Source organism: Phalangium opilio, unplaced genomic scaffold, assembly GCF_054372755.1.
Source record: "Phalangium opilio isolate 3A_F unplaced genomic scaffold, DU_Popi_V2 ptg000229l_1, whole genome shotgun sequence".
Taxonomy (NCBI): Eukaryota; Metazoa; Arthropoda; class Arachnida; order Opiliones; family Phalangiidae; genus Phalangium; species Phalangium opilio.
Window position 1 is genome coordinate 625,706 of NW_028324220.1, and position 17,921 is coordinate 643,626.

Below are 17,921 nucleotides of genomic sequence, written 5' to 3' on the forward strand. Positions count from 1 at the left end.
ATACTCAGGATTGCGAACAACTATAGAAAAATTACAAATTAACATGAAATTTTACAAATTCCCTTGAATTTCATAACAATTTAACAATTCCCTTGAATTTCATAACAATTTAACAATTCCCTTGAATTTCATGACAATTTAACAATTCCCTGAATTTCATGACAATTTATCAATTCCCTGAATTTCATGACAATTTAACAATTCCCCGAATTTCATGACAATTTAACAATTCCCTGAATTTCATGACAATTTAACAATTCCCTGAAAATTAACACCAATTTTAAAAATCCGTGCCTTTTTTAGAATTTCTGGGATTAGCAAATAGAAACCCTGTAAACCCTTAGCCTGTAATCTATGATAATTATTTGGCAAGAGCAAGGGACATAATTCCTCATTATCTATCCAAAGTCCGATAAAACCGTTCTAGACACTTGACTGCCATACAAAGGACATCCTTTTGAACACGTACATACCTAATTAATTGCGTGTTATAAAGAAAAATTAAATTAACGGTAATTTAGTAATTTCACAACAAATTAAAAATTAAGTTTAACAACACCCAACACTAATGATGTAATTTCATAAAATATAATATTAATGGTGACTCTTTCTTCAAGGACTTGGTAATAAATTAAATAACAGAATCTCGATAAACATTGATAATGCGGACACCCCGAATCCATACAACAAGATTTTGAAAGCCGGGAAAAGGTAGACCATTTTCAGTTCTTCAGCAATTTCGACTGGCGATTCCAGTAACATATATTTCTTGTAAATCATGCTGTCACGATTGACCAACAAGCCATATTGATCAGTTTCGACGAATCTTACCACCCTGAAATATTTTAGGAATAAATATGTATATTTTCCATTTTTTTCTATTTTCAACTCACAAGTAATCAATTTGCTGTCGAATCTCAGCAGGTAGACGCTTGATGAAATCCATGTAAAGATAACGTGGGAAATATTGCTCTTTCGATATATAGACCGATCTTTTCAGCTTTTTCAAAACCGGATCTAGGAATAGTATCATGCTATGGTAGTTGTGTATTCCTTCAAACAAAACACATTTTTTCTTTTGCGACAAGCAGGTAACCATTTCCTTTAAATTTTTGTAATACACTCCTCTGTCGTCCATAATCTCTCTCAAAAGTTTGTAGTAATGAGGAGCGCTACCGGATCGCTAAGCAACAGAAATATTTGAACATATGTTAGTTCAAACCCTTTGAAATAATCCATGTAATATAAATATGGCTGCGCGTATTCTAAGGTGGTTAGTAACGAACACGCCATTAAACCGCAATATAGCAAGTCCAACTTAAATTAACCAGTATATGTTTCCAAAATCGCGTCCTAATTATTAGCACAAATTCAGTCGAAAATCTCAAAAATAGTAAATTTTTAAACACAATTATAAAAACCCAAAATTCATTTTATTTTTCGTATCAAAAATTATTCGAGATATTAAAATCTTTTAAACAGAAAATTTACTGACCACCTCTAATTTTACGATCGATGTCATATCAATATTCTCAAAATAACTATAGTAGGCATAATAATCAAAGGCAAACAGAAATAACAGAAACTAAGGCAGTAAGAAGACTGCAGGTAAAGTTAATTTGATTCATGTTCTCCCGAGCCAACAAAAAAATTACTGTTGCTCCCCGGTGTACAATAAACGAGTGAAACCTCCCAGGTAGCAATTCACCATGTAAATTACGTGTATTTTGAATGTTCTTCGTGTATATAACGTGTTTGGGTTTTTCATAAGTGTAAAACACGTGGAGTATACGTTGAATATATCACGTTAATAGAGCTGATGATTTAGGACGTGTAAAACACGTGGAGTATAGGTGGATAATATCACGTTAATTGTGGTGTTGATTTAGGGAGTGTAAAACTCGTGGAGAATAGGTTGAAACTAACACTTCAATTGTGGAGTATATTTAGACGTGTAAAGCATGTGGAGTTTTGGTTGAACACATCACGTTAATTTGGTGGCGATATAAAGCGTGTACAACACGTGGAGTATAGGTTGAAAATATCACGCTAATTTTGGTGATGATTTAGGGCGTGTAAACAAGTGGGGAATAGGTTGAAACTATCACGTTAGTTGTGGTGTATATTAAGACGTGTAAAACACGTGGAGTTTTGGTTGAACACATCACGTTAAATGGGTAGCGATTTAAAGCGTGTATAACACGTGGAGTAAAGGTTGAAAATATCACGCAATTGTTGGTGATGATTTAGGGCGTGTAAAAACACGTGGGGAATAGGTTGAAACTATCACGTTAGTTGTGGTGTATATTTAGACGTGTAAAACACGTGGAGTTTTGGTTGAACACATCACGTTAAATAGGTAGCGATTTAAAGCGTGTACAACACGTGGAGTAAAGGTTGAAAGTACCACGCAATTATAACACGTGGAGTTTTGGTTGAACTCATTACGTTAATTTGGTGGGGATTTAAAGCGTTTAATACACGTGGAAAATTGGTGGAAAATATCACACTAAGTTTGGTGGTGATTTGGGCCGTGTAATACACGTGAACATGAAGTTGAATTTAACAGTTACTCAATATGCCTAAATCACGTGACAATGAGGTTGAAAAGAACAAGATATTTGTACTTGTGGTTGGAGTTGATTCTAACAAAGTAGTTGAAATATATACTATTTCTAATATATGAAATTATTTGTTAATTTATAGTATCACAATGTATTTAAATTTAAACTTATAGTAAATCAAATTTCAACACATACAATTGTTTTAATATAATTTTTAGAAAGGCAAGCACAGGTGATATGTATGGGTACAAATAAATAAGTGATTATTGTATAGACTTCATCGTTGTTAAGACCGACCGTCATTCACAGCAAATTGTTGAAGGCCACATTTTCTTTCTCCATATGACACCTACCATCTAGTACCGTTTTCTATTGACATTTTCCCTGGAGTAATATTATAGGATTAAAAATAAACGTTGCCTTATAAGTGCTTTAAAATACAGCTACGTCTCCTTCAGTATAGTGCTCCTAAAAATAGGTAGGGTGTTCGGCCGTTCGCTTTTTTAAATCTTTCATTTTAAAACGAGGTCTAAAAAATATTAGACCTCCTTATCTATCGGAATGTTTTATCCATTTGGTTTTCGGTCGGCTAGCTGGAGGTTAGTTTCCAGTTTTGCGTTTAAAATTTAACCTGGTTATATTTTGGACTTCAACATATAACATCAAGTTAAATGATCATGTGCCATTCATTTTCACCCATTTAAAGTTTATCTTATGATATTTATTAGTAACATCAACGTGATCTTCACTGTTGGTTGACATGAATAAGACGGTGCTTAGAGGTGACATGGTATGGGTGTTTTACACGTTCATAATAGCTTTTACCGTACACCGTTTTTAGACGTGTTAATCACGGGTTTTGGGTACCCGAGAAATGTTGGGTACACCTGCTACCCACGTAAATTGCACGCTACGAACATTTAATTACCTCTACATTATTTTCACGTGAATTTTGAGTGCAAATATTGTTTACATATTTAATAAAAACAGCGTGATCTTCACTATTTGTTAACGTGAATGAGACGGTGTTTAGAGGTGACATGGTATGGGTGTTTTACACGTTGATCATTAGGTTTACCGTACACCGCTTTTAGACGTGTAAATCACGGGTTTTTGCTACCTGGGCAAGTATAAAGACTAGCAGGAGTATACTCAGAAAAAGAGGTATATTTAGCATTTCTGCACTTCGAAACCAGTGATCATTAAGAACCCAAGGGAAAAATATAGATAAATTATGTCCTAATTGCTCGAACAAAGAAGCTACAAAGCAGTCTTAAACCTCATACTGAGCACTACGGAATCCTTTCATACACCCCAGTGACCCCAGCGTCTCACTCAGTTCTATTTGCCTTCGATATAATGTTACCATTAGTTCTTCTTGAATGCCATTCCTAAAAAATATATAGGGAATTGTATCTTTTCTCTCGGCGAGATCTTCTACACTGTCGATCGTGTCCCGCTTCGAAACGAGTAACTCTCCTTTAAGATTTCCTGAATATGATTTTGTTAAAACGCTAGATGCGAGAAACCATCCGCCTAGAACGAGCCTTGTACTAACACGTCTTGATTTCAAGCCTTCGCCTATTTAATAAATCATCCGTGTTAGTATAGGGCGCAATCGGTTAGCTGTGACATAGGATCCCAAGCTTAGTGTGGCTATCCCTTCATATAGATAAAGCTTGGATTATTATTGTAATCAGGTCTAGATTAATTTATTTCTATAGGTTAATAATCTGTCTGCAGCCTATACTCCGTCTCGCACCTAGTTGGTCTTAAATTATCACGAACGCCGCGAAATCCTTTCCTTTTGTGAACTCTTAATATGATACACGAGATTGAAACAAAAAAGACCTCTTATCGATGTCGACAGGTTTTACTTCTGAAAGTTCTTTCAATAAACTCGTCTAAACAAGGCGATGGTCTCTTAAAAACCATAGTAAAAACTTCTTCATTCTTTGGCCCGTTCTTCGTTCAAAACGTAGCAACTTTAGTAAGGTAAAGCTTGGTTTTCACAAAACGGTAAAAAACGACTTTGAACTTGGATGTCAAAAGTTATAGGGTTTTGATAATAAGCGTAGTTCCCGTGCTATTTTCGTCAAGCCAATTTCCTTCTAAATTAATTATTTTTCATGTTAAAGTAGCCCTTATCCCCTAACATTTCTTATACTATTTTGCCCGAGATGAATACTTCAAGAGAATGATGTGCATATGTTATTAAATCCCTTTGTTACATTTAAAATGAGTTACACATCACCATTTAGAAGAAAATCGGTGACGAGGAACCATATCCTTTCGAATAGATTTGCGCAACTGCTTCTGTGAATTTGTCCAAATGTGTCAGTTTTCCAACCGATGAAGAGAACTACTGATAGAAGTAAAAAAACCGCTATGGTTATGGCCCAAACATCATTTTCAAATCCAGCGAGAGACAGTTGTTACGCTGAGTGAGATCTCGAGCCAGAATCCACGGTTGTCAAGATAATCCGGGTGTCCGCTTGAATCGGCGGAGATATATGATAAGTCTTTAACGTTAAATCAGTTATGTGGTTGAAATGGTATCCAGCGTGGAAAAACTAAAATTAGAATAATGGAAAAATTTTGTTGTAAAATCACCTGGTTCGGCTCGCACTTGCCTTTTCGGATAAATGGAAGCAACTGCCATATCACGTTTCTTAAAAACTTCCTATGGCTTCTTTTAGACGTTCTTTATGACTTTCTAGTTGCGATTTGCCGTCATTTTTAAAAATAGCGGCCCGAAAAACAGTAAAAATGTCCCGCCCACCTGACCGGCCACACTGGGCAAATTTAGTACTAGTTAAATATCCTTTTTCGTTAAATTTTCTGCATTTTTTTTGTATTTTAATATGAAAATTAAAAAGTGATTATGCTAACTATCACCTCTACGAATTTTTGTGGGGAAAAGAACAATATCAACCACTTTAATATCAAAATCACAAGTGACTTTCAAGATTAGCCTAGCAAAATAAGACAAGAGAATATCTCATAGCGACAGAGGAAAAAAATAAAATAATTATTTTTCACCGTCTCTGTCAGCAACGTCATCAAAACATAGTTTAAGTGAGCCAATAAGATAATTTAAACTTTTCATTACGTATTGGAGAGAGGGGCTCTATACTGGGCTATGAGTCGGACTGGAGTAAATACTAACCGTTCTCCATTCGTACTTCTAAAATTAAATCTATCCCTGCCTGTAGTAATGTCCACTGTCATTACTGGTAATAAAATAACCTCAACTGTACCAGAACTTACCCCGAAAGCAATGCCAATGCCGCTCACGCCCATATCTTCATTAGCGTAAGCTTTATTCTTCAATAAATTAATTATAGGTAATACTTTTTCAAGTCCAACATGTTGGATTCTATAATTAAAAGACGTATTTTAAATTTCACTTGTACTACTCGGCATCAAGCCTCTCTTACGTCACGTTTTTTAAGTTAAGTATTACGAACTGCAGCAACCAATAAAATCTCACATACGAAAACGAATATTTCCCGCTCAAAAATTCTTCCAAATTATTTTTTCCAACATTTCTTTCCTAAAACATTAATTATTTAACATTTTTATTTCACTTAAATTATGTGAACTTAAACTCACAAAACCCAGGCTAAACTTGAAGATAAAATTACTAGTTGAATTTAACATAACGAACTGAAGCTAGAATCTTTTCAAGTCGTCAACAAGTTATAGTGAAATAACATTCGAATTTTTTCGGTACCTAGTTTTTATGTTTAGTGAAACTAGAATATATTGCGTAACAATGGTAATGATCCATGATAACAAGATAAACTCTGCATGGGAGGAGTTCAAATAATTAACCTGGGAACTCGTAATGTTCACATACGAAAGGGGAAACTCTCTCGTTACGGTGCACAAACATGAAACTTATTACAACTCCGATACCAGCAATCTACAATATTAACTTGGATCTTAGGGCAGCTCACTTCTATGCTTAACGAAGCTGGTAAAATCTTTAATCTTGATAAGATCGCAATTAAATATGTTCATTAAATATACAACATGTAGGGAAAATTTTGGTATGAAACGTTTAGATACTAAGTAAAAAATCATAATTTTTTTCATACCTCGGTTATTTTGAATATATCGATAACTGTTATCCAGTCATTCACTGATCAAAGTATTTCCGAAACCCGTACCAATATTCCACTCATGTGTATGCCAGTTGATCTTAAATACAAAATGTTCACTAAGAAATCTTATTTTAATTAGAAAATGGCAGTCAGATCACAAAACTAACACGATAACTGCCGTGAAACTTGCACTTCAACTAAATTAATTGATTAGCTACAAATTGTTTATATAATGCAATATGAAACCGCTTTCAAAATACCTTCAGTCATAGCACTGAAAGGTGCCCAAGAATTATTATACTCATCGAGTCAAGCAGCTTTATTGGGTGTTAACGTCTTTCATAACAATTGTATTTGTACAATTATAAGCCGAGAGCAGCGAGGATTTTCTGCTGTATTGTAAGAACTAGTTGTTCTGATTGATTAAATCGTATTTAAATTTTTAACATGATTATCTTGATATAGTAATTTTACTCTAAAAATAACGTTAGTGTACCATAACACGAAGTGATCTGCTCCTCGATTAGATATAACTTTTCGGATTATAAATGCTCATTATACTTAAAGCTTGATTTCGGCGTTCCATGATTTTAACCAGTAGCAAAGTGAACTTGAAACTTACATAAATGAACATGATACTATTAATATAAGCTTCATATGTCAAACAGTAAAGTACGAAGCTTAATTTTAAAACCTCTCCGAGTCGAGACGAATTTACTTTCCAAACACAGGTCCACCATGGACGAAAAAATACTGAAGGACGGATGGCAGAGGGAGAAAGTTGAAAAATACTTGTGAATTCGCCTTCTAGCGGCAGATAGTAGCAAACCAGATAGTGGGGAATCAACGTTCTAACGAGGGAAGCAGTTAAAGTCTTATTTTGTCTAGATGGCGCTAGCGTTTTCCGGGATTTGACTCCGCATTTTGATAAACCCCTCCATTTTGGGGCTGAAAAGGGGGAAGTAAGCTTTACATTGGTTGAGTAGTCGCTTAGTAATGGGGGCTGCCATTGGTTCTTCAGTATTACTTCGTCCATGGGTCCACCAGCCAATGAGAAAACTGGAAATACGTAGCACAAATTGGCGGGATATTACGAAAGGTTTAATCGTTTAACATTTCCCTGTGTATTCTAATAATTCTAATGAGCACCTAATATCTATCACTTAAGTGTGTATTTAACTTTCGGCTCACTCTGAACCGTTAACACCTCTTGTAAGAGGACACGAAACAAGGTCAATTCTGGCTTAAATCTAGGTTATCTTAATTTATAGACCCAATCGCTTCAACGCTTATAGAGAGACGAAGTATTAAAAGCCATATTATGAAGTGAAATTAAAAGTAGCGTTTACACTATATTTTAATGTAGTAAAGCTGAATTAAAAAGTAAACACCAAATTTGAAACGTTAATATCAAAAGATGTTCTTGGAATATAAAGATGAAACAGAGCTTTATAGCTACACAACTACTAAAAGAATCGTAATGCCGAAAATTATTTAAAATATTTTTATTTAATATTCTGCAAAATGGAAATGCTATCGTTTTTTAAGAGATCTTATCATCCTACTCGCTTTATATTAACTTTGATATGCGTGTAGTGTTTCGATTCGGATGCAATCTTCATTACTCGTTCTATATAAACTATCACTTGTGTCATTACATAGAAATAAGTTTATCTTAAATAATTAATTAAATATAAATGATATTAATTATTTTAATCGTCAGAAATAACTTTAAAAATAGTTAACTCGTTTAAAATAAAGTTGTTCCTATTATCTTTCGAAACTTTGCTAATATTGACGTTTAAAGTGAAGGGTACCCCTTTTGCCCGCTTTCTTCAAATTTTGGGGTATATATACGATTCGTTTCCATTATAATAATAGATAAAAACGCATTCGCGTGAACCGGTGGTGGAAGCCCTGCCATTGGGAAGCTAGACGTTTCTCGTAACCCTAGCCGATCGCCGGTTTGAAACCAAACGATGACGAAGGAAAAGAAGCCAGAATGGACTGACTGGCGTCCATGTGGAATGGACAAAGACCTGAAGATGGTGGTGCATAGAAGCTGGTGTCAATGTGGAATTGACGAAGAACAGAAGATGGTGGTGCATAGAAGCTGGTGTCAAGGTGAAATTGACGAAGAACAGAAGATGGTTGTGCTTGGAAGCTTGCAAGTACAGACTTGTGTCCATGTGGAGTGGACGAAAACCAAAGCTGGTGGTGTTGGAACTCAAGTAGAATAGCCAGAGGAGACAAACAAAAATTTCCTTGAACTGTCAATGCAGTCCGGAAATTGGGAACACGTTTGCTCCGATACGCAAACTGCGAACGCGGTCACGTGGGGTCTGGCAGACAGACACACAGACACGGCCGGTGTAATACCTCTCCGTGACACACGTCACTCGGAGAGGTAAAAAGTGATGTGAAAGTTAATTCACATTATAAGCGTGGCCCAATTTGTGCTGTAGCCTCGATTAGAGGAAACTTTCAGGTAGGGCACCGAGTTTTATGGTTAAACTTTAATAAGAGAAGATACCCAAAAGTAAAGTAAATAGTCTGGTTACACAATACACCAGGATAAGTCAGATTGTAAAAGATTTCAGAGCCATCTACGGAGCCATATAGTAATGTTTATTCGAAACTGCAATTATTCATTTGCTGTTAAAGTTGATTTCATACTGAAACACATGTGTTTTCTGGGAATCGCAATCATTATTTTTTCATCCGTTCATTGCAGTCACAGAAGAACGTTGCTTACACTATAACCTTAGTTTTTTCATTGCAGTTATGTCACTATTTCACAAAAGGTAATATCGATGGTCTTCTTAAGTGTAATTTCATGAACTTTTTCTCTCAGATATTATTTGGTCATTGGAAGTTAGGAATGTATGTCAACACCATTAAGAACTTCTGCAATGATTTCGTGTTGTTCAAATCTTAAGATTGTAGTCACCGCATTATATCTCGAAATTTTACATGGTGCCGAAACCCGGGAGCATTCTCATAAGGTTAGTCGAGTGTAAATCCGGTCTAGTAGTGCAAAATTAGAAAACTCTATTTTATCAGAACGTAGAGCAATTCAAGAAGACAGACTACATGAATAATTCAAGAAGACAGACTACATGAATAATTCAAGCGGACTGACTACATGAGTAATTCAAGAAGACAGACTACATGAGTAATTTCAAAATGTTGTAGAAGGCATGTAGGGGCCCACTCCCGGAGGGAAATACTCATTAATATGGCGTATAAACTGAAGATTTTCCCTTATCTTTCGTAGCGTTTCTTGATGTCGAGCAATCGTCAACTCAAGCGGATAACAAGCTTGAGAAATTCTTTCCTGTTTTCGCACGAGGGAGGATCAGTGGGTGGCACCACTGTCATCAGGGCGTGTAACGCTGGAGAGAACTTCGAACGACACTTCCTAAAACTGATCGACGAATGCACTGCCGCTAATTATATGATGAACATGGCGCAAAGGTATCTCATTCACTAATTTTGTAATTATAGCCTAGCTTCAATCTCCTATTTTTCATTTTGAAGCGACAGCTTTTTCAGCATAAACACTACGTTGAAAAGCAAAGCGGGCATTCCAAATCGCAACTGTTATTCAATAAATTACAGTTTCTTTCCAGATGGCTGTCAGTACGCTACAATATCTTGGGCAATTGCTTGATGTTTTGCACAGCAATTTTCTTAACTTTGAGCAAAGGGACTCTGTCAGCTGATGTTGTAGGATTGATCTTGGCTAATGCCGATCGGGTAAGCTCTACGAATGATGACCAAACGGGTAACCAACCTATTTTCTATAAGCTAAAAACCCCGCTGGTTTCTTGCTTAACTCCTGATATTGCTTTTTATAGCATGAAAGTGAAACGTCACTAAAGTGGGACGATACAAAAAAGATTAATGGATACTGAATTAACAAAAAATGTCTCGAGATGGAATTGTATGTAGGGGTTCGAATGGGAGATTAATATCGCTGTATCATCTTTAGTGACGATGTAATATTAGGTTAGGTACAATTACTTCCACTATACTTCTATTTTTTTTTTGGGGCTGTTACTTTATCAATAATACCTTTGTCGTTTCGAGTCGTGGCATTGAAAAACACTTTTTTCAGAACTTTACTCGCGTTACTACACTGATGAAGTGCTACGTTTTAAGACTAAAACCTAAGTAACTTATTTAGATCATTTAGCAATGGTAAAACCGATTACTCGATAAGAAAATATTCTACAGTATATTTGGTGAGAAAGGGCTGGAAACTGTAAAAGAACCTGTTCGTACTTCGATTATTTGTGAAACCATGTTCTCCTTCCAACAAAATTCAACAACTTGTGTTTTTGTGAAAACGTCTTTTATTTGGTCGATTTTATTGAATTTTTTTGATCGCAATTCACACTCATCGCACTTTATTTGATCGATTACTGATAGATCAAGTTTCCTCTACAAGTTTTACACTTTGATCAACATTCTTTCATTTAAAGTACATTTTTGTGCAAAGATAATTTTCGTGTGATCAAGATAATTTGAACTCGTCTTCAAAAGTAATATTTATTACACTGTTATGTATTTGACCTATGTGAAATTCTCTGTTGAAATTGTTTTTAATACTCATCGCTACGGGTCGCTAACGAACTTTTCAAAGCAAGCTGTTATAAACCATATATCAAATATGGCACCCGAGAATCGTCTTTGTTGTTTCTCATTCTTAATTAATGCTCACAACAAAACCATTCATAATAATTAGTTAAGAGTTAAAGAAACCTAACTAATATAAAAGGATATAACAAAAACTTCTTCTGATATTTTTTTTTATAAATACCTAATCTCTAACCTAACGCAAGGTAACCTACCCCACTCTTCCCGTACCTAACTTACACGAATAACATTCAGCCGTTAAAATATTAACTATATCGTTCCTTGAGTAATTAAAATGATATTGAACATGTGTCAATTATAACTCCCTATTTGCGAACTCTCTAGTTCGTTATCCTATTTAAAGCGCTTGTTGTTCATTTCATGAGGTATAGAGCTCGTGACTTAGTGTTGACGAATATACGCCTGCATAACTGCATCAGTAACTGGCATCAAAATCATCGATGACCAAAAAATGAAATTGATGTCTTAATGAGAGTGATTTAATGGTACTCATCAGATGCCCATCAGAAAAATCTGCTGTGAGGGGGGGGGGGGTTTCTGATGAGCATAGGGTTTATGATGTTAATTTCGTCATTTTGCATCGTGACAAAATATAGGGTAGTAGATCGAAAACGTCAAATTAACAAATGACAAATGGTATCTTAATTGATACATTATTAAAAAACTATACATCATCGCGGTATACCCAAGGAATGACGAAAGAATCTTAAGTGGTAGGTTTTTTGTTTAAATTAATAAATTGTGTAACCGGTTTCCTGTAAAAGCTAGGTTACAGGTTGAAACAATGAGCTCAAGACCAATAAAGAACTCCCTCTCGGATCAAATAAAATTGATACGTTACGTCACCGTTCTCTCCGAGAGTAGACGGTCCGAGTGATTTCCCAATGGGACAAGAAATAACTTTGGGAGCACTCCGAGAGCAGATGGAGCAGCCCAATGTAAAACGCCATCAGTTTGACCCAAAATCACTCTATATGTCTACTCATGGAGGAAAGATAACGGAGAAGTAAAGGCGAGCCCTGCTGTACCTTGCTTTTTATGCCAATCCACTCACAAACGTCTTAAAAATAAGACAGGTTTACAGGGCCAGAGGTCCGCCAAATCCAGTTTTTTAATACACCCAAAAATAAATAAAGCAAGATGGCCACCAATCTTGAAAGAAGCAATACACGCGGAAATGGGGAAGAAAAGGGGATAGTTAGTACCTCGATTTTTAATACCATTTTCAAAATCGACGTTTCTCGACCAGAGAAGCACATTTTAAGTATTTTTTTCACTATTTTCAAATATAACCACTGTAACCATTATTTTTGTACATTTTGCTTTAATTCAAGCAAATGTAACGATATTCATTCAAAAAACTGTTAAAATTCAATTTTCAATAAGAAATCGTTGTCACGGATTTTGTATCTTGAAGAAAAAATATGCGATTTTTTCGGTACACTTTTGAATGCATTTTTTTCTGGACAAATTTTTGACCGAATTCAGCTTAATTACATATAAAATACTCATAAAAGTGATTTCATCTCGATTGATCAATAAATAAAAATGTACCTCGATTTTTAATACCATTTTCAAAATCGACGTTTCTCGACCAGAAAAGCACATTTTGAGTATTTTTTTCACTATTTTCAAATATAACCACTGTAACCATTATTTTTGTACTTTTTGCTTTAATTCAAACAAATGTAACGATATTCATTCAAAAAGTGTTAAAAATCAATTCAGTTACACACATGGTCCGTTGGTCTAGGGGTATGATACTCGCTTTGGGTGCGAGTGGTCCCGGGTTCAAATCCCGAACGGGCCCAACTTCTTGCAGAAATAATCTAGTGACTATTTAAATGCAACTAATTTCAGGGTTGGACTATGAGTTGACCATGTTTCAGTTACATACATGGTCCGTTGGTCTAGGGGTATGATACTCGCTTAGGGTGCGAGTGGTCCCGGGTTCAAATCCCGGACGGACCCGACTTTTCGATGAAGTAATGTAGTGACTATTTTAATGCAACTGATTACAGGGTTGGACTACGAGTTGACCATGTTTCAGTTACGCACATGGTCCGTTGGTCTAGGGGTATGATACTCGCTTAGGGTGCGAGTGGTCCCGGGTTCAAATCACGGACGGACCCAACTTTTTGCAGAAATAATCTAGTGAATATTTAAATGCAACTGATTACAGGGTTTAAGGTTTCCCACAGTTCAGTTTTCGGTTCAGTTCAGTTATTTTCGGTTTCAGTTTAGGGACTAAACTGATTTGATTGCTTCAGTTCAGTTTCAGTTTGCACATCTCCAAACTGATCAGTTTTCAGTTCGGTTCGGTTTATTTCTTAAACTGAACTGATAAAAACTGAACTGAAGAAATAGTTAAGTCCTCTTTCGATCTATGGCAAAAAACTATATCAATGCATTCCCGCAAACATTAGTAGAACAATTGAAAACTGGCATCGTTTAGTATTGCATGCTGTATGATATTTTGGGGGATGTGTCGCGTAAAGTTACCTTATTAGTGTCGCGTACATTTCATCATTAATGTCGTGTATATTTAATTATGCATAGAAATAAGCTATTAATTTAAGTCTCGTGATTAGCTGGGACCCTCTGCAGAGAGACACAGGCTAAAAGAATACCAATATTAGTAACTTAAAAGGGTATCATAATTAGTTAAATAGTCGAAGTTAAATTGTTCAATGTTAATAATTAGTAGTTAGTGAAATAAACATGACTCTTAAGGTATGGCACTTCACGATTCCAAAATACTTAGTAGTAGTAGTAGAAAATGTTAGCGGTTAATAGTTACAATCTGGGTATTTTGGCCCTCTGACATCGTATTTTTCTTCTTAATAATCTCTGAAGCAGTCTGGGAAATAGCACACTTCCTCTGGTCCAAAACCAGTTTATTAATTGCTTGGACTAGTTTTTAAATTCAAGAAGTGCGGGTTACTGCTCCTCTGGACCAGTTTATTTATTTCAAATTAATAGGAGAATAAAGGCTGGGACCAGTCCGGAGACCACGAGTACGTTCAGTAACGAAAATCTCAAGGAACTCGCTGTTTTCTTGATGTCTGGTTGATGGGCTCGAAACGTCACAGTGACGTAAAAGGTTGTTGAACGGAAAATGGACATATTGAAGTTAGCGCTGTTTTCGAAAATGGAGTACGGGAAACGTCTTACTGGCCCTCAAAACGTTACGAAGCGCAAATGGCTCTTTTCAATTATTAACGAGCTCAAATTGTTTAAGAAAATTATGTCTATTTGAATGGTAGAAGCCGTTTTGTAAAGAAAACTAATACAATTACTATAGGAATATCATTATTGGGATTTAATTGGAATTTAATTTTTAAATCCCGCTCAAACTTTTCGTCTGTCAAGTGTTCAACAGTCAAGCGCTAGGTCACGCCATCAAAAAAATCATATCAAATAGATGGTTTTTTGAAGGGCAAGTGCTGACCATCATGACGTCAAAACCGGAAACACGAAAAAGCGTACAGTAGGGAAAATCTGACATCACTTAGTAAGCGCTGTCATCAAACGGGGCTACTGAACGTACCCCAGTTTATTATTTTGGACGCTAGGGGGGTCACTGGTCCCAAGGAGTAGTTTAAAAAAAATTCTTATTTCCCAGACTGCTCTGAAGGGGTTTTCGGTTCAGTTCAGTTATAACTGAAAACTGAACTGATCAGTTCGGTTTCCTGGCTGAACCGAACTGATAATTTCAGTTCAGTTTCAGTTCTTGAAAATCTTAAGTGAAAAGTTTCAGTTCAGTTTCAGTTTTAGTCCAAAACCGATTTGAACCGAACTGTGGGAAACCTTAACAGGGTTGGACTATGAGTTGACCATGTTTCAGTTACACACATGGTCCGTTGGTCTAGGGGTATGATACTCGCTCTGGGTGCGAGTGGTACCGGGTTCAAATCCCGGACGGACCCAAATTTGCAGAAATAATCTAGTGACTATTTAAATGCAACTGATTACAGGGTTGGACTATGAGTTGACCATGTTTCAGTTACATACATGGTCCGTTGGTCTAGGGGTATGATACTCGCTTAGGTTGCGAGTGGTACCGGGTTCAAATCCCGGACGGACCCAAATTTGCAGAAATAATCTAGTGACTATTTAAATGCAACTGATTACAGGGTTGGACTATGAGTTGACCATGTTTCAGTTACATAAATGGTCCGTTGGTCTAGGGGTCTGATACTCGCTTAGGGTGCGAGTGGTCCCGGGTTCAAATCCCGGACGGACCCAACTTTTTGCAGAAATAATCTAGTGACTATTTAAATGCAACTGATTACATGGTTGGACTATGAGTTGACCACGTTTCTGTTACATACATGGTCCGTTGGTCTAGGGGTATGATACTTGCTTTGGGTGCGAGTGGTCCCGGGTTCAAATCCCGGATGGAACCGACTTTTCGATGGAGTAATGTAGTGACTATTTTAATGTAACTGATTACAGGGTTGGACTATGAGTTGACCATGTTTCGTGTACATACATGGTCCTTTGGTCTAGGGGTATGATACTCGCTTTGGTTGCGAGTGGTCCCGTGTTCAAATCCCGGACGGACCCGAATTTTCGATGAAGTAATGTAGTGACTATTTTAACGTAACTGATTACAGGGTTAGACTATGAGTTGACCATGTTTCGTGTACATACATGGTCCGTTGGTCTAGAGGTATGATACTCGCTTTGGTTGCGAGTGGTCCCGTGTTCAAATCCCGGACGGACCCGACTTTTCGATGAAGTAATGTAGTGACTAATTTAATGTAACTGATTACAGGGTTGGACTATGAGTTGACAACGTTTCTGTTACATACATGGTCCGTTGGTCTAGGGGTATGATACTCGCTTAGGTTGCGAGTGGTACCGGGTTCAAATCCCGGACGGACCCAAATTTGCAGAAATAATCTAGTGACTATTTAAATGCAACTGATTACATGGTTGGACTATGAGTTGACCATGTTTCAGTTACATAAATGGTCCGTTGGTCTAGGGGTCTGATACTCGCTTAGGGTGCAAGTGGTCCCGGGTTCAAATCCCGGACGGACCTAACTTTTTGCAGAAATAATCTAGTGACTATTTAAATGCAACTGATTACAGGGTTGGACTATGAGTTGACCATGTTTCAGTTACATACATGGTCCGTTGGTCTAGGGGTCTGATACTCGCTTAGGGTGCGAGTGGTCCCTTGTTCAAATCCCGAACGGAACCGACTTTTCGATGAAGTAATATAGTGACTATTTTAATGTAACTGATTACAGGGTTAGACTATGAGTTGACCATGTTTCGTGTACATACATGGTCCGTTGGTCTAGAGGTATGATACTCGCTTTGGTTGCGAGTGGTCCCGTGTTCAAATCCCGGACGGACCCGACTTTTCGATGAAGTAATGTAGTGACTAATTTAATGTAACTGATTACAGGGTTGGACTATGAGTTGACAACGTTTCTGTTACATACATGGTCCGTTGGTCTAGGGGTATGATACTCGCTTAGGTTGCGAGTGGTACCGGGTTCAAATCCCGGACGGACCCAAATTTGCAGAAATAATCTAGTGACTATTTAAATGCAACTGATTACATGGTTGGACTATGAGTTGACCATGTTTCAGTTACATAAATGGTCCGTTGGTCTAGGGGTATGATACTCGCTTAGGTTACGAGTGGTCCCGGGTTCAAATCCCGGACGGACCCAACTTTTTGCAGAAATATTTTAGTGACTATTTAAATACAACTGATTACTTGGTTGGACTATGAGTTGACCATGTTTCAGTTGCATACATGGTCCGTTGGTCTAGGGGTACGATACTCGCTTTGGTTGCGAGTGGTCCCGTGTTCAAATCCCGGATGTTTTATAATAAAAAAGTACCTTATAAATAATAAAGGGTGGCTATGATAAAGCTAACAAAGTTTTACTCTTTTTTAGTCTCCATTTTGTCAGATTGATTGAGTTAAATCTAGAATTTAATTAGGGGCAGAATTTATTAAAGCCCAAATGGGACCATTGGAAAAATGTTATCTTTGATAGTATACATTTTATTGTAAATAAAACTTATTTAAAATAAACTTTAATGTTTTTAAGTATATCATGTTTACATGAAAATTAAATAAACTCCTTGGATAAGATGTAAATTAACCCAAAAATTAAAAGTAGGCATTCTGACATTTCTAAAGATTGTCCTGAGGCTCTCCTTATTATAAATAAATACATTGTCATATTTAATACTAATTTAAAAGTTTACGTTATGGCATTAAAATATTATTTATGTCTTTTACACCCTTAATTTTTAAGGGTTTTTTAAAAAAAATTAAGGGTGTAAAAACTTCTTTTATTTTTAAACTATCTATTTATCTTTTATATTAAAGTATATTAATAACGTGTGTTTATTAATTTGTAAAAATTATTATTGTAAACAAGTTGGGAAAACCAAAATATTACCTCTCCGAGTCGGGGAAAAGACGACTCAATATCGAAATACTAGACCAACATTTTATCGCTTTGTTTTGTCTAACGAGGCTTAAGTCATTGAAAAGTTTTCTCTACATTGTCAAAATATATAATCATCCACTAATCCTAGGTTTCAAATC

The 17,921-nt window shown here is 36.3% G+C and overlaps 7 non-coding genes across 7 annotated transcripts; all 7 read left to right on the forward strand.

Annotated features, from left to right (window-relative positions):
- The first annotated feature begins 13,234 nt into the window (after positions 1-13,234).
- Positions 13,235-13,306, forward strand: TRNAP-AGG (transfer RNA proline (anticodon AGG)). The gene has a single exon. It is a non-coding gene; the product is annotated as a tRNA-Pro (tRNA).
- An 89-nt stretch (positions 13,307-13,395) lies between these two features.
- Positions 13,396-13,467, forward strand: TRNAP-AGG (transfer RNA proline (anticodon AGG)). Its single transcript has one exon. It is a non-coding gene; the product is annotated as a tRNA-Pro (tRNA).
- A 1,884-nt stretch (positions 13,468-15,351) lies between these two features.
- Positions 15,352-15,423, forward strand: TRNAP-AGG (transfer RNA proline (anticodon AGG)). The gene has a single exon. It is a non-coding gene; the product is annotated as a tRNA-Pro (tRNA).
- Positions 15,424-15,510: 87 nt separating this feature from the next.
- TRNAP-AGG (transfer RNA proline (anticodon AGG)) lies at positions 15,511-15,582 on the forward strand. Its single transcript has one exon. It is a non-coding gene; the product is annotated as a tRNA-Pro (tRNA).
- Positions 15,583-16,154: 572 nt separating this feature from the next.
- TRNAP-AGG (transfer RNA proline (anticodon AGG)) lies at positions 16,155-16,226 on the forward strand. Its single transcript has one exon. It is a non-coding gene; the product is annotated as a tRNA-Pro (tRNA).
- An 87-nt stretch (positions 16,227-16,313) lies between these two features.
- Positions 16,314-16,385, forward strand: TRNAP-AGG (transfer RNA proline (anticodon AGG)). Its single transcript has one exon. It is a non-coding gene; the product is annotated as a tRNA-Pro (tRNA).
- Positions 16,386-16,796: 411 nt separating this feature from the next.
- Positions 16,797-16,868, forward strand: TRNAP-AGG (transfer RNA proline (anticodon AGG)). The gene has a single exon. It is a non-coding gene; the product is annotated as a tRNA-Pro (tRNA).
- The last annotated feature ends 1,053 nt before the right edge of the window (positions 16,869-17,921 follow it).